This window comes from Tenrec ecaudatus, chromosome 4, assembly GCF_050624435.1.
Source record: "Tenrec ecaudatus isolate mTenEca1 chromosome 4, mTenEca1.hap1, whole genome shotgun sequence".
In the NCBI taxonomy this organism is placed as follows: Eukaryota; Metazoa; Chordata; class Mammalia; order Afrosoricida; family Tenrecidae; genus Tenrec; species Tenrec ecaudatus.
The window spans coordinates 171,003,709-171,017,578 of NC_134533.1; the positions used below are offsets into that span (position 1 = coordinate 171,003,709).

At 42.5% G+C, this 13,870-nt stretch overlaps 1 protein-coding gene across 3 annotated transcripts in view; it reads right to left on the reverse strand.

Moving 5' to 3' along the window:
- The window catches only part of PLD1 (phospholipase D1), a 227,444-nt gene that overhangs the window by 164,282 nt on the left and 49,292 nt on the right, over positions 1–13,870 (reverse strand). Inside the window, exon 1 of one of the 3 annotated variants that reach the window (XM_075547029.1) lies at positions 5,130–5,258. The exons of the other annotated variants lie outside the window; for them this stretch is intronic. The gene's annotated coding sequence lies outside the window, so the exon portion shown is untranslated. Of the gene's footprint in view, positions 1–5,129; positions 5,259–13,870 lie in introns of those variants that run through there. 3 annotated transcript variants of the gene reach the window in all.

Consider the following 13,870-nt stretch of genomic DNA (forward strand, 5'->3'; position numbering starts at 1 on the left):
TATCTGTTGAGGCAATTGTGCAACTTTTTCCCAAGAGCATATTTTTGCATCTCCAACAATCTGTGAAGTCTCCATCAGCCCCTCCCAGACCTCACACTACCCTGCTGATTCAGCTGAGAACTCTGGCCCTCACTTTTAACTCCACTTCCCACCTCCCACCCTATTTCTTTTGTGTTGCAATCACCTGGCAATATCCATTATGGGCAATCCAACTACCGGTCTCCTTAGTCCCTACCCTAAAACTTCTAAATGTGGCTGGATAAAAATTCCGAGACATCTAAGACTTCCCAGTTCTCTTTCTTAAACCCTCCTCAGAGCCAACTTCCTCAGAAAGTGGTCTACTTGCGACCTCTATTTTATTATTTCTCCCTCATTGCTCAACCCACTGTCGCTGGCCTCCAATCCCCCAAATAGCTTCCATCTAACTGCCCACCTGTGTATTGTGACGTGCAAAGCACACCTCCCATTTTTATCTCGCTACCCTTTCTGTTGCATAACTCTGACCTGCATGTCTCTGCCCTGGGCTTCCACGTCCTCACATGACCACGTGTCCCTGATAATTCTCTGATTACTAAAAGAGCCTCTTCCTTGAGGCTGTTCTGTTTGACACTGACTTACTCTTCAGGGTCGTGGGATCTTTCTTCTTCTACTCACCCCTCAGAGGGATCCTGTCCACTGGAATGGTTACAGTACACACTCATGAGTCTCTTCCTCCGTGTGTCTATGGCTCCCTGGTGATACCACCAGTGAGTATTAAAAAACGAAAAATCCAACTCTCTATCAAGTTCCCACTGGATGTTCTCATGGATAAGATCTAATTGATTTGCTCAAAATTCATCATCTTCAAAACTTCATCCTGTTTTGTTTTTCTCGATGAATTCCAGCTGCATAGACAAGAATTCTGAGACCCGTCCTTTCCATTCTCCTTCCCTAATTCTGTCCATTCAATCAGCGTCTACAGTTGCCACATTCTAATATTCTCTCTCATCAGATTACTATATTCTATCTCTACATCCATGGAAAGTTTGAAGAGATGAAAATCGATAGAGTGTAGCTGACCTACGGCATCAGCTGGTGATAAAAAGACTGGAACAGTCAGTCACAAATGATCTTACAGGTCGTGCTAAGGCTTTTGGACTTTCTCTCGAATGTCTTTCTCCCATCCCCAGAGTCCCATTGATGTTGGAGCTCTGGGGCTAAAAAGCAGTAAATAACAAGAAATTTGGACAAGACAAAATGGAATTTTATTGGATAATTAGGCTCACTTTCAATCAGTTCTTTATTAACTAGCTAGACAAATATAAAAGATAGTTCTATCAATAGAAAACCAGCTAGTCCCTCCTTATGAAGTTACTAACGTGAACTCAGGTTTCAGCTGAGTAAAGCGGAATCAAGGAGCTATCTGAGTTCAGCTGTGTTACAGTTGAGAAACAATGCAGCGTGTAAGGTAAACAAGCTAGATGCGTGTGGAGTGTGAAGATCATGGGGCAGGAAGGGTAGGAGGAAGGAGGAAGAAGCCAGGCTTAAGAACACGTGGGATTAATTGGTGGATTATTGAGTCAGCACTAAAACAGTGATGATATAAAGTAAATTTTAAAAACCGAAACCAAACTCATTGCCATCGAGTCAATTCTGATTCACAGTGACCCTGTGTCGGGGTTCTACTGTCACTATGAGTCTCTGAGACTGTACCTCATTTTGGCAGCAGAAAGCCAAGGAGTGGCTGCTGGATTCAAACTGCTGACCTTGCAGTTGTCAGTCAAACTTGCAACCACTATGCCGCCAGGGCTCCCAAAATAAATAAAAGTCGTAATCTAATCAAAGTACCTCTATTTAATAGTCTCTAAAAATTCATTATTGTGGTCGCTATATCAATCCAAATATTTAAGAACAAAAATCACTCAAGAATGGCAATTTGGTGGCATCTGAGCATATAAAAAAGAAAAGGAGAAAAATATATTGGCCTAAAATAACTGCAAAAAAATAATGGTATGAACTAAAATTATTGAATTATACACTTCATAAAAGTGAACTTTATGATAAATAAATTAGATCCCAATAATTGTTTTTAATTCAATAGCATAGGGATACTAAGCAAAGTTGTAAAAATATCAGTCAGCCTATATCAACACTCAAAGAGAACCAATCCGTTCCCTGGATACTACAGAGAAATAACCAGAGGCAAAAATTAATTTTACATTTCTTATAGCAAAAAGGGATCATGCTACTTCACAACCCCAAAGAGCAAGGGAAATGACATGGTCAAAACACGCAAAGCAAGGAAGTTGTCGACGCCTACACTGAGCACAGCTTGAGTCCCAGCCTCCACTCTCTGAAGTCTCGCATGTTGAAGAAACTACGGTGACCCAAACTCAAAATTCACACGGGGCGTCTCCTCCAAAAACAGTATCGGCTGTAAAAATTATGCAAATTTATCACAAAGATTTTTTTCCTTCTAAGCTCAGTAAATGTATGCAAATCCCTTAAATATAAAGCAATGAAAAGAGTGATAAAAGCTAGCAGATGAATCATTGCCTTTTCAGGACAGAGTTCCAAAGAAATGTACAGAGGATGATTCAATTCAGGACTACCTGGAGTCCCATTGTCACACACACATTTGCGACAGAGAATGGTTGGAAAAGAAACAGAGGGCAAATGTCCTAAGCCTGCTTTATCAAAGCAACTTTGTGCACCGAAGCCTTTTTAAACCACTTTCAAAGGTGGGTGCCCAGAGTGGAAGGCAGGTGTATGCTTAGAATTGTGTTGATCTGCTAACTGTAGTGCAAACGCTATGGTTCGAGTCTACCAGCTGCGCTGAGGGGGAAAGATGAGACTGTCGCCTCCACCAAAGATTTGCAGCCTCAGAAACTCTCTAGGAGATCACTGTGAGTGGGAAGTGACTCCCCACCCATGGGTTTGGTGTGGAGTTATGCCTTTATTACTCTGGTCCAGCTCATCCAAGCGAACTGTTACGCTAATGAACAAAATAAAGAGAAGAAGAAGAGTCTTTGGTTAACTCTGAGCCAACTTCCTCAAGCCCAAGGAACAAACCGACTGACTTCGGGCTTTAAAAGGTAGGACATGCTGCTTCTACTGGACCTCCACAGCTGTTTCACTTGATGAAATGATTTGATACGAGCTTCGCATTAACGTGACTACCCCAATGTACATAACAGCTGGTGAGCAGCTGGCATGAAGCAGAAAGGCCTGAGTGAAAAAGTTTGAGAGTCTAACCTCAATTTGGGGACTCTCAAATTAACCAATTCAGTCCTGGTTGAATTTAAGGAGTTGGCTTTTAATATTTTACACACCTGCTTTAACATGCCAGGAATGCAACCAGTATACAATGAATGCTTCTGAATTATTACTATTGACAGGTAACATTTAATAGTTACTAAGGACTTTACCTGGGTTGCATCACTCAATCGTCACAATAACCTCGTAATGGCGATCTGCATATGACTGGCAGGGCACAGACTCGGAAACTGAGTGCAGGGGGATTACGAATTTGCTCCATGTGACTCAGCTGCTGGGTACGAGGGTGAGGCTGGGAAGGCCCAGGCTCTTAACGTGTGCTGCTTTACTGAACTCCACTGGGCACTACCCTCAGTAACCAGTCATCAGTGGGCATAGGACGCTCCTCCCCTCAATGTTTTCACTCGCTTCTTCATTTCAATTAGGAGCCTTTCTCCTCATGGTGTGGATCATCTGTGTAAGCATCAGACAGGAGCTCCAAGGGCATGCCTCATCTTGGCCACACCTGCCTCTTAACAAGAGAGCCAGGTGATCTGTGTGCATGGCAGCCTGCAAGGGTACTGGTTTAGACTAGTTCCCAAATGATAGGCTTACTTTGACAGGCAGAGATAAAGTCTGGGGTGAAAAAATATCACATCAACATGAGACCCAAAAAGAGAAAAGGGGACTTCCTGCATAGCTTTATCAGGACCTTTGTCCACTTGATACGGAACATCGCTAAAAGCCTTATAAAGATTCCTAGGGATTCGATGATACAGGCGGGCCACAACTGAATCTGTGGGGCATGACTCTACGGCTCCACTCCCTCTTAAAACTCCCAAATCTGTCGTTAGTAATGACATCTCCAAAGTATGTATCAGGTAGCACATAAACATACATTAAAGTCTTTGGAAAATACAAATCACTCACCAAGCAAAGCGCAGCACTTGATAAATTCAAGCTCTATATGATAGTAAAAGCTTCTTCCCAAGCCAGGAGTCACTTCTGATTAAGATCACTTTACTCTTGGAGTGTTACAACATGTTGTTGAGCACACGTATATGACTCTAAAGTCAGTTTAAACGAGGTAGTTCTCTACAGCTTAAGGTTGGTTTGTTTTTTAATAACATGTCTATTGAGACAGAAAGTGACCTATATTTTAAGTTTCTGGTAACTGCCCTCTCAGAAGCAGTATGAGTTAGGTTAGACCTTGAGTCGGGATCCTAAATCATATCTGATGAATTTAATGATTATTCAGTATTTCTTGTTTGTTTAAATAGGACCGTTTAAAGCCCCGTTCACTTCATCTCTAAGTCTCATGCACAGCAGTCTCAGTAAAGGGACTGCATATTGGACTTTTCTCTTTACTTCCATTCAATAATAAATACGGTTTGTTTCCTAGTTACAGATCTGTGCTTCCCGGTCACGGAAGCACACTGACAGAAACTCATTCTCTTCTGTGATTCTACCCTTTTTTGTCATTTGAAGTCTCTCAGGCAAGACATTTCCTTAGAGCCTTAAATACTGCAGTCTTGAGACTTTGACCTCTATCCTGTCTTCATCTCAGAACTAGAATTTGAACTAGAATGGCTTTCTTCCTAATGACTCATCCACGTGAATATCCCAGGAAGTTGACAAGACGGCTCTCCTTCAACGACCTCTGAGAGGGATGGCTTTCATTACCAGCCCTCGTATGCTGAGCGTCAGCCTCTCGGTTCATGCGTGAAGCCTCCCGATTCAAAGCTTTATCCACAAATCGCAGCACTAGCCCACGTCTGACAGTGAAGAAAAAGAAGGAAGATCGAGGAGCCGGGGGGTGGAGCAGAGTTGAGAACAGTACCGCCCCAAGAGGCAGATTCTGCTGAGTTCAGCAGCCATGGGCCAACACAACGCACCTTTAACTGGTTAACTCGCAGGCCGAAGTCATCCTAGGATGGGAGTTTCGCAAGGCCAAGGACATCAGATTCAGGGCTTTCCAACAACAGACCCGAATTGCTGATTGAAATGTGACACGAATGAATGGCATGTGAATCCAATCACAATGACGTTAACCACAGAGCAGTTGATACTGCGGACAGGACACTTTGAGGAAATAAAACAGCAATATGTCTATAGAGCCCATAACAACTTTCCAAAAATTATTATTCATTGGGAGTTAATACCCCCCCCCCCCACTGGAAGCATGCTTTCAAATTACCAGGAATGTTACCTGCATACAGTTGTTCATTGTCAAACAAAGAAGACATTTAACAGGTTTAGTAGAGACAGCTGCATATAGGTTTAAACACAGGCTGGGAATTGCTTAGATTGAAGGCTGTTCGACTGAGAAAGCCCCAGGGCTTTGATGAGTCATATTTTGATGGCTTGTATGTAACTGGAAGTTATGCCACAGGTATTCCAAATCCCATCAGGATTACCCATGGTGGCTAGATTTTAGGGGAGCTCCCATACCAAAAGAGAGCAGGACAGAAAGAGATCCACTGAATATGAGCCAATGAAAAACACCCTATGGAACAACAAGGAGTGTTGTCCAGCACAGCCAGGCTGCAATGACTGACAGGGCTATTTTAAAGACCAGGTTGCCAAGGGAAATCAGTGTCACATTTAATAAGTCCAGGGCTATGCCTCACCTGTACCCCTGCCCCAATCACTCACCAGCCATTGGGTGTCCGCTGCAAGTCATAACTCAGTCTTATAGGTGATACAGATGATTTTTAACACTTAAAAGATTTTTTATTTGTTTGTTTGGTTGGTTGGTTGGGTTTTTGTTTTGCTCACCGCAAAAGCAGTTTGTCCAGACTCAGTACACAGTTTGAGTTCTTGGCTGCTGCTGCTGTGGGTATTGTGCGTAGATCCAAGTAAGACGAAATCCTGGACAACATCAACCTTTGCTCCACTGATCGTGACCTTGTCTATTGGTGCACGTGGGAGGGTGTTTCTTCCCTTTACATCGTGCCGTAATCCATACTGAAGGCTTTAGTCTTCAATCTTCATCCGTAAGTGCTTTGGGTCCTCTTCATTTTCAGTAAGCAAGGTGGTATTGCCTTTGTATCACAGATGGTTAGTGGACCTTCCTCCAATCCTGATGCTGAGTTCTTCATACAGTCCAGCTTCCAGATTGGCTGCTTCGAATACAAATTAGATAAGACACAACTCTCAGGCAGGCCTTCCCTGCACCATGCAGGGTCCCTGTTTCATGTCGTGCGGCAGTCTCTTGTTCTATGCACAAGTTCCACATTAGCACCAATATGTACTCTGGAATTCCCATTCTCCACAATGTTACCCATCATTTGTTATGATCCACACAATAAACTGCCATGTCACCATCAATCAAACACAGTGTTGTAAAGAACATGTCAAGATCGATCCTGAAATACAACATTGTCAGGGATAGGATAACTTCCTTGTGCCCACAGGAAGACCAATCAATATGACAATTATTGAAATTTATGCACCAACCCCTAAGGCCAAAGTTGAAAAAACTGAAGTTTTTTTTTTTACCACCTTCTGCAGTCTCCTATTGACCAAACCTGTAATCAAAATGCACTGATAATTACTGGTGATTAGAATGTGATACTTGGAAACAAAGAAGAATCAGTACTCAGAAAATATGGCCTTGGTGACAGAAATGACACCAGAGAACATATGATAGGATTTTGCTAGATGAAGGGCATATTCATTGCAAATAGCAAGTGGGTATTTGGTTGTTGATTCTTAAAACCTCAATTTATACTTAAATGAAAAATTACTATCCAGAGTCTATGAAAAACTTCCATGATCTCACAATCAAAGAGAAGCATAGCTTGGGTTGAGTCTTCTTGTCAGGATTTATTTGAACTTAGTCTTCTGTGAACTTTGTTACACATCCATATTGTTTATATGACAATTTTTTATCTAAATCCCTTGGAGTAAAGGTGGTAGGTATCAATCATGCCTAGCAAAAACACACTTTGCTTATTTCCATAACCTGTACTAGGGGATCATTTTCCAAGTGAGAGTGAGTGGCCCAAGAATGATGACAAGATCTTCACACTCTCATTCCTGGCCGGTGCTCCTTTGGGCCCTAGAGACACCGCGATGTAGCTTTCTGACAGAATGATGATCACCATGTGCCATGAACTTTCAGAGGACAACTGTGTTCTGCAGGGTTCCCAGGGTATAACAGCAAGACTTTCTTCCCACCACTTTGTGGGAGGATGAGGCTTTCTATTCCTATAAAGACTTACAGTCCTGGAAACCCACAAGGGCAGTTCTGCCCTGTCCTATAGGGTCACTGTGAGTCAGTGATTCAGTAACAAGGAATTCTTCTAAGGAGCCTCTGGTATACTCGAACTCCCAAATTTTCCATTAATAACCCAGCTCTTCAACGTATAAGCCACCCCGGCACTACTATCATATGACAGAAGATCAAAATTCTCTCTTGCACTATTTATTGAGCAGTCACCATAAGCTAGGATGGGGCTGAGGAGAATAAAGGTAAACCAAATTCTCTGTCTGCGTGCTGAGACTAGCTTTGTAACAGTTAGCTCCCAGGGTGTGGATAAACAGGAGCTCAGAAGAGGGGTGCTCAATGTGGGCACTACGGAAGGCTGTTCCTGGACAAGAGCAGAATCTCTAGCTCACTGAGCATATGTAAAAGAAACACCCTGATAATGTGGGGGATATATATATATGTGTATATATATATCTCCATCCCCTGGATGTTTATCAAAAGAGTGGGGCAGAGTTAGGGTCATGATAAATGCTTCCAAATAAATACCTTTGTGTCGGCCGGAGAATCTAGAGGAGTGGTGGACAAGAGGGTGCGCTTCAGCTCAGTGTGCGTAAGGGCATTTCCACAGACAGGACTATTAATCAAGAAACTCCTTAAATAAGCAATTTTGCATCATAATTATATCATGTTGCAGTCAATTGGAGTTCTCATTCCGGCTCTGTTATTTACTCAAATTGCTGCAACTCTCTAAGCTGTGGCTTCCTCGTCTCTGAAATGGAGAGAAGAGAGGTATGGTGGGGATTATAAGGATAGTTTGGTTGTTTTTCCCTGAAGAGCGTAGCTCGAGGTAAAGGCTCACTAAATGATAGCCAAGTTGACATCCGTGGCAAAGTCTCACATATATCAGGGCCTCGACATCGGCCTAGGTCCCTCCCAGCCTGGGATTTTACTTGGTTGTATTTGGTCCACTCTGATTTGACATCATTCCCGCGACTCACGGGCAAACACCCTGAAGAAATATCTATTAGAGCCGTCTAAAGAAATGTTCGCTGTCCTTACTGCTAAGGAGGCCTGGTGGTGCGGACGGAGTTCAGCTATCTGAAAGCTCAGCATCTTAAACTCACCAGCGCCCTCAAGAGACGCATGCGTGCTGCTTGCACGCTGCGGACAGACTTTGATACCCTCTCGGGGAGTTCTACTCGGTCCTCCAGGTCACTAGGAATCGAAATGGACAAGATAGTAACTTCTTTTTTTTAAAAAAAAGTGTTATTAGGGGCTCCTACAGCTCTTATTACAATCCATACATACATCAATTGTGTAAAGCACATCTGTACATTCTTTGCCCTCATCATTCTCAAAACATTTGCTCTCCACTTAAGCCCCTGGCATCAGGTCCTCTTTTTCCCCTCCCTCCCTGCTCCCCCTCCCTCATGAGCCCTTGATAATTTATAAATTATTATTTTGTCATATCTTGCCCTGTCCGACATCTCCCTTCACCCCCTTTTCTGTTGTCCGTCCCCCAGGGAGGAGGTCACATGTAGATCCTTGTAATCGGTTCCCTCTTTCCAACCTACTCTCCCTCTCCCCTCCCAGTATCGCCCCCTCATACCCCTGGTCCTGAAGGGATCATCCGCCCTGGATTCCCTGTGCCTCCAGCACCTATCTGCATCAGTGTACATCCTCTGCTCTATCCAGACTTGCAAGGTAGAATTTGGATCATGATAGTGGGAGGGAGGGGGGGAATGAAGCATTTAGGAACTAGAGGAAAGCTTTATTTTTCATCGGTGCTACATCGTACCCTGACTGACTCATCTCCTCCCCTAGACCCCTCTGCAAGGGGATCTCCAGTGGCTGACAAATGGGCTTTGGGTCTCCACTCTGCACTTCCCCCTTCATTCACTATGGTATATATATTTTTTCTGATGATGCCTTATACCTGATCCCTTCGACAACTCATGATCACACATGCTGGTGGGCTTTGTTGCTTCTGAGCTAGATGGCCGCTTATTTATCTTCAAGCCTTTAAGACCCCAGATGCTATCTCTTTTGATAGCTGGGCACCATCAGCTTTCTTCGCCACATTTGCTTATGCACCTGTGTGTCCTCAGCGATTGTATCATGGAAGTGTGCACCCAATGATATCATTTTTTGTTCGTTGATGCCTGATAACTGATCCTTCAGAACCACGTGATCGCCAAGGCTGGTGTGTTCTTCCATGTGGGCTTTGTTGCTTCTGAGCTAGATGGCCGCTTGTTTACCTTCAAGCCTTTAAGACCCCAGACGCTATCTCTTTTGATAGCCAGGCGCCATCAGCTTTCTTCACCACATTTCCTTATTCACTCGCTTTGTCTTCAGCTGTTGTGTCAGGAGGGTGAGCATCATAGAATGTCAATTTAATAGAGGAAAGTATTCTTGCATTGAGGGAGTACTTGAGTAAAGGCCCAATGTCCTTCCACCACCTTAATACTAAACCTATAAATATAGGCACATAGATCTATTTCCCCATCCTCATATATATATTTGCATATGTACATATCTTTGTCTAGACCTCTATAAATGCCCTTTGCCTCCCAGCTCTTTCCTCTATTTCCCTCGACTTCCCTCCTGAAGATAGTAACTTCTATAACCCTTTACTTCTGCTATTACGATTTCCTTTCTAGTCATTTTATGATCCCTAGTTATAGTGGTTTATTCTCTTGTGGGCATAGAAAATAAGGGTTTAATGGTATACAAATATTCGTCTAAGCCCACGCAAATCATCAACAGGGCACAAATAAACTCATTAAAAAACACACGCCCACCCACTACTTACAGACTATCTCATTATCTGACATTTTGCATTTTATGACCATTGAAAGCATCTACTCTATAACTATTTTGCGTATTACCACTGTGTGCCTGGAAAGAGTGAACACCAGGGGATGAGGCAAGATGAACTCTGGCAGTGATGAGCCAGGGTTTGTGTTAACCTGGCTGGGCCATCCATGTGTCCACCACATGGCAGTTATATATTGACGTAATCTGGCAGGTGAGTCAAAAAGATAGTTTCTTTGCGGATGGGCCTTGCATCTAATATAAATAGATGTCATATTAGATAACTATTGCTATAAATATAAATAGCAAGGCTCGCCTCAAACTCACTGCCACTGAGCGGTGGATGCTGACTCATAGCAACCCGTTAGGACAAGGGAGAGCTGCCCTGTGAGTTCCCAAGACTGCATTCTTTATGGGAGTAGAAAGCCCCATCTTTCTCCCAGGGAGCGGCTGGTGGTTTTGAAGTGCTGACCTTGCAGTTAAGAGCCCAATGCCACCGAGCCTCCTTCAGGCTCCCCATAGGCTACCTAATTTTCACATCATGTTGGTTTTCACTTAATGACCTGGTCTTTTGAACTTATTCGTGTCGAAAAGTGAGGAGTAGGTATAAGATAATATTCTATAGGTTATTCTTGACCATACTAATAATCACAAAAAGGATCCCGAGGGCCCAGCAGGTAAGCACTTCAGCGACCGCCAAGAGGCCAGTGGTTTGAAGACGGTCACTCCATGGCAGATGGACATGAAAATGAACTTTCATGAGGGTTACCACCTTGAAGACCCCACGGGGCAGTTCTGCTGGGTCGTGTAGGATCACTACAAGTTGGCATCAAGCCGGTAACAATGGCTTGTTTTTTTAAGGTTTTTAATAGCTACCATTCCCTTAGCACCTAATATGTGCCAGACGCTGTGGTAAGTATTTCACAGCTGTTATCTCACTCACTCCTCACAAGAGCCCTATAAGATATTACTAAAATTAGCACCCCACTTTCTAGATACGGAAATCGAGTCAGAAAGGAGCCATGCAGTTAGTTTTGGGTTATTACTAATAAGCAGTAGTCCAACCCCAAACATTTCCTACAGAGCCTAAAACAATCTCACACGAATGCGTACATGTTCTGAAATGTATTTCTAAACTCTCAATACCGAGTTAGAGGCTCTAGACATCAAAACACAAACCACACAATCTAACAAAACAGGCGCCAATACTGATTCATTCCGTCTTAACCTCCCACTTCGGATAGTATTGAGGAAGAAGGAGCCACACAGAAACCAAGTTGTGCTTGGCAGGCTCAGTGTTTCCACACGAGATATGCCCATGTGAATAACGTGCACGCGCATGTAATGCGCATGGCGTGCCTAAGAAACAAACATGGAAGGGGTTGTGCGATGTTCTACACCCATGTGAAGCACACGCTGTTTGCATCAAAACACGGCAGCCTGTGAGCATCAACTTTAGATTCCAAGCGTTTTCATGTAGTATATGACTCCATTCATACAATACAGCCAGAATAGGCAAGTCTCGAGAAAGGAAGAGTAAATTAGTGGTTGCCTGTGGCTGAGAAAGCGGAAGGGCAAGTGGGTACCAGGTTCCCTTTAGAAGTCATAAAAGCGGTTCTAAAGTTAGATTGTGGTTACAGTTGCACCCACGGCCATCAAGCCCACTGGGGCTCATCGTAACCCTCGAGGACCCGGCAGGACTGCCGCAGTGCGTTTCCAAGACGGTGACTCTTTTCTCTTCTGTTCTGACAGTAACCCTACAGAAGTGGAAAGCCTCATCTTTCTCCTGCAGAGCAGCTGTTGGTTCCGAACTGTTGACCATCCAACTAGCAGCCCTGTGGATACGCCGCTATGCCACCAAGGCTCCCATGGCTGCACAGCTCTGCAAATACACTGAAAAATCACTAACTTGTGCATTAAGGAAATTGCATGTATGATCTGTAGATTATGCATCAGTAAGTCTGTCTAAAAAAGTTCTCAAGGATGTAGTATCAAGTGATATCTAGTCACTCCAGGTAGCTGCTGTCTTCCAGAACAAAGATGAAAAACAGATGTGGACTAAGTAACCTTGTGCCCAAGAACAAAATGTTCAACCAGCCCTGCTGGGAATGATGTTTGTGCCTGTGAAGTTGGTTGGCTTTCTTTGGAAGCAATAATCAGCCTTCAACTTCATTCTCAAATGTCAATAGGTACCTGCTGACTATTCTCTCCTGATTTTTAGCAGCGCTGGATAAATGGAAATAATTGAATACATTGTTACTATTATTTTAAATGGGCAGCCTAGAAGGAAGGGGGACAACAGGAGAAGCAGAAGGCCCCTTTGAACCTTGTGGCCTGGGGAATTTCTCGATCAAGTATTCTGCAAAACTCAGTGTCCTCTGAGGAGGGAAGAGTAAAATCATCTCCTCAATGGTTTTTCTACCGTCTTCACCATTCCAGTCTCATTCTTCCTTCTAAGGATTGTCTCAGTATATCAGTATGGTGACTTATTCCTCTCCACATATCATCTTATACCAAGGAAGCATCTCCCAGGCAGCTGAACACATAGACAAGTCCTAGCATTGTCTTTCCTGGGCTGACCTTTCCTCCGTCAATCTCTAATTAACTAAAACATCTACCTTCGAATCGGACTGGCTCCAGCAGCTGGCTAAAATCTTAAACCTGGTGCCTGAAAATCAAAAGGCAGTAGCCTAAAATAATGCCTATCTGCAGCAAAATAATTGTTGTACAAAGTCAAAGGATCCTGTGCTTTATCAAAACAACATGCATGCCTCAACTCTAACCTGTAACTCCTAATATAATTTAAATTTTAAATGAAAAGCTACATTCTTATTAAGGAAGCTTAAATATACATAACTTTTGAGGAATTAAAATCATTATTTTTTTTCTCCAGTGAAAAGGTACTTATTTGTTCACAATCAAATCATTCTGAAAGTCATGTCAAATTGATTATCACTGATATTAACCTACTATAAAGTTTTAGTAGATTTTGTTCTAATTTTTACTTCATGAATAGTTTTTCCCCTTAATGTCTCTGAATGTAAAGTCATCTTGCTCAAAATTACTAATATGTCGAAAAATATAAAGAAGAAAATATAAGCCATCAGAAATCTTACCATCAAATATTACTTGTTAACCATTTTACCTGCTGTCTCTCAAGGCATAGTTCATACATGGTGCATATGTTTCAAATGTAGTCAGCTACATGCTTTACAAATAGTTTAATCCCCAGTTTTTCAATTTATAGTTACATCATTACATTTCAATTTTTTCAACTTTCCAGAAGTATAACTTTACTAACTTAACAATGATACATAATTGAATTTTCTTCTACTATTTTATGTTTTACTTTCAACCTCTCATTTTTATAAATAATGCTTCAATAAATATCTTTGTACTTAAAGCTCTTGTGTTTTAACTTAGAATATTCAAATTTATTGACCTGTTTTCTTTTATGATTTCTTCTATTGGCTTTAAGGAAAATAAGCGTATCTCCATACAAACATCGGAACTGATATTATTTGATTTCTTTTCTTTCATGTCCTTTGTTGTTTAAAACAAACAACCTTGACAACTTAATATATCAGGGCCATATCTCTACACACTTTG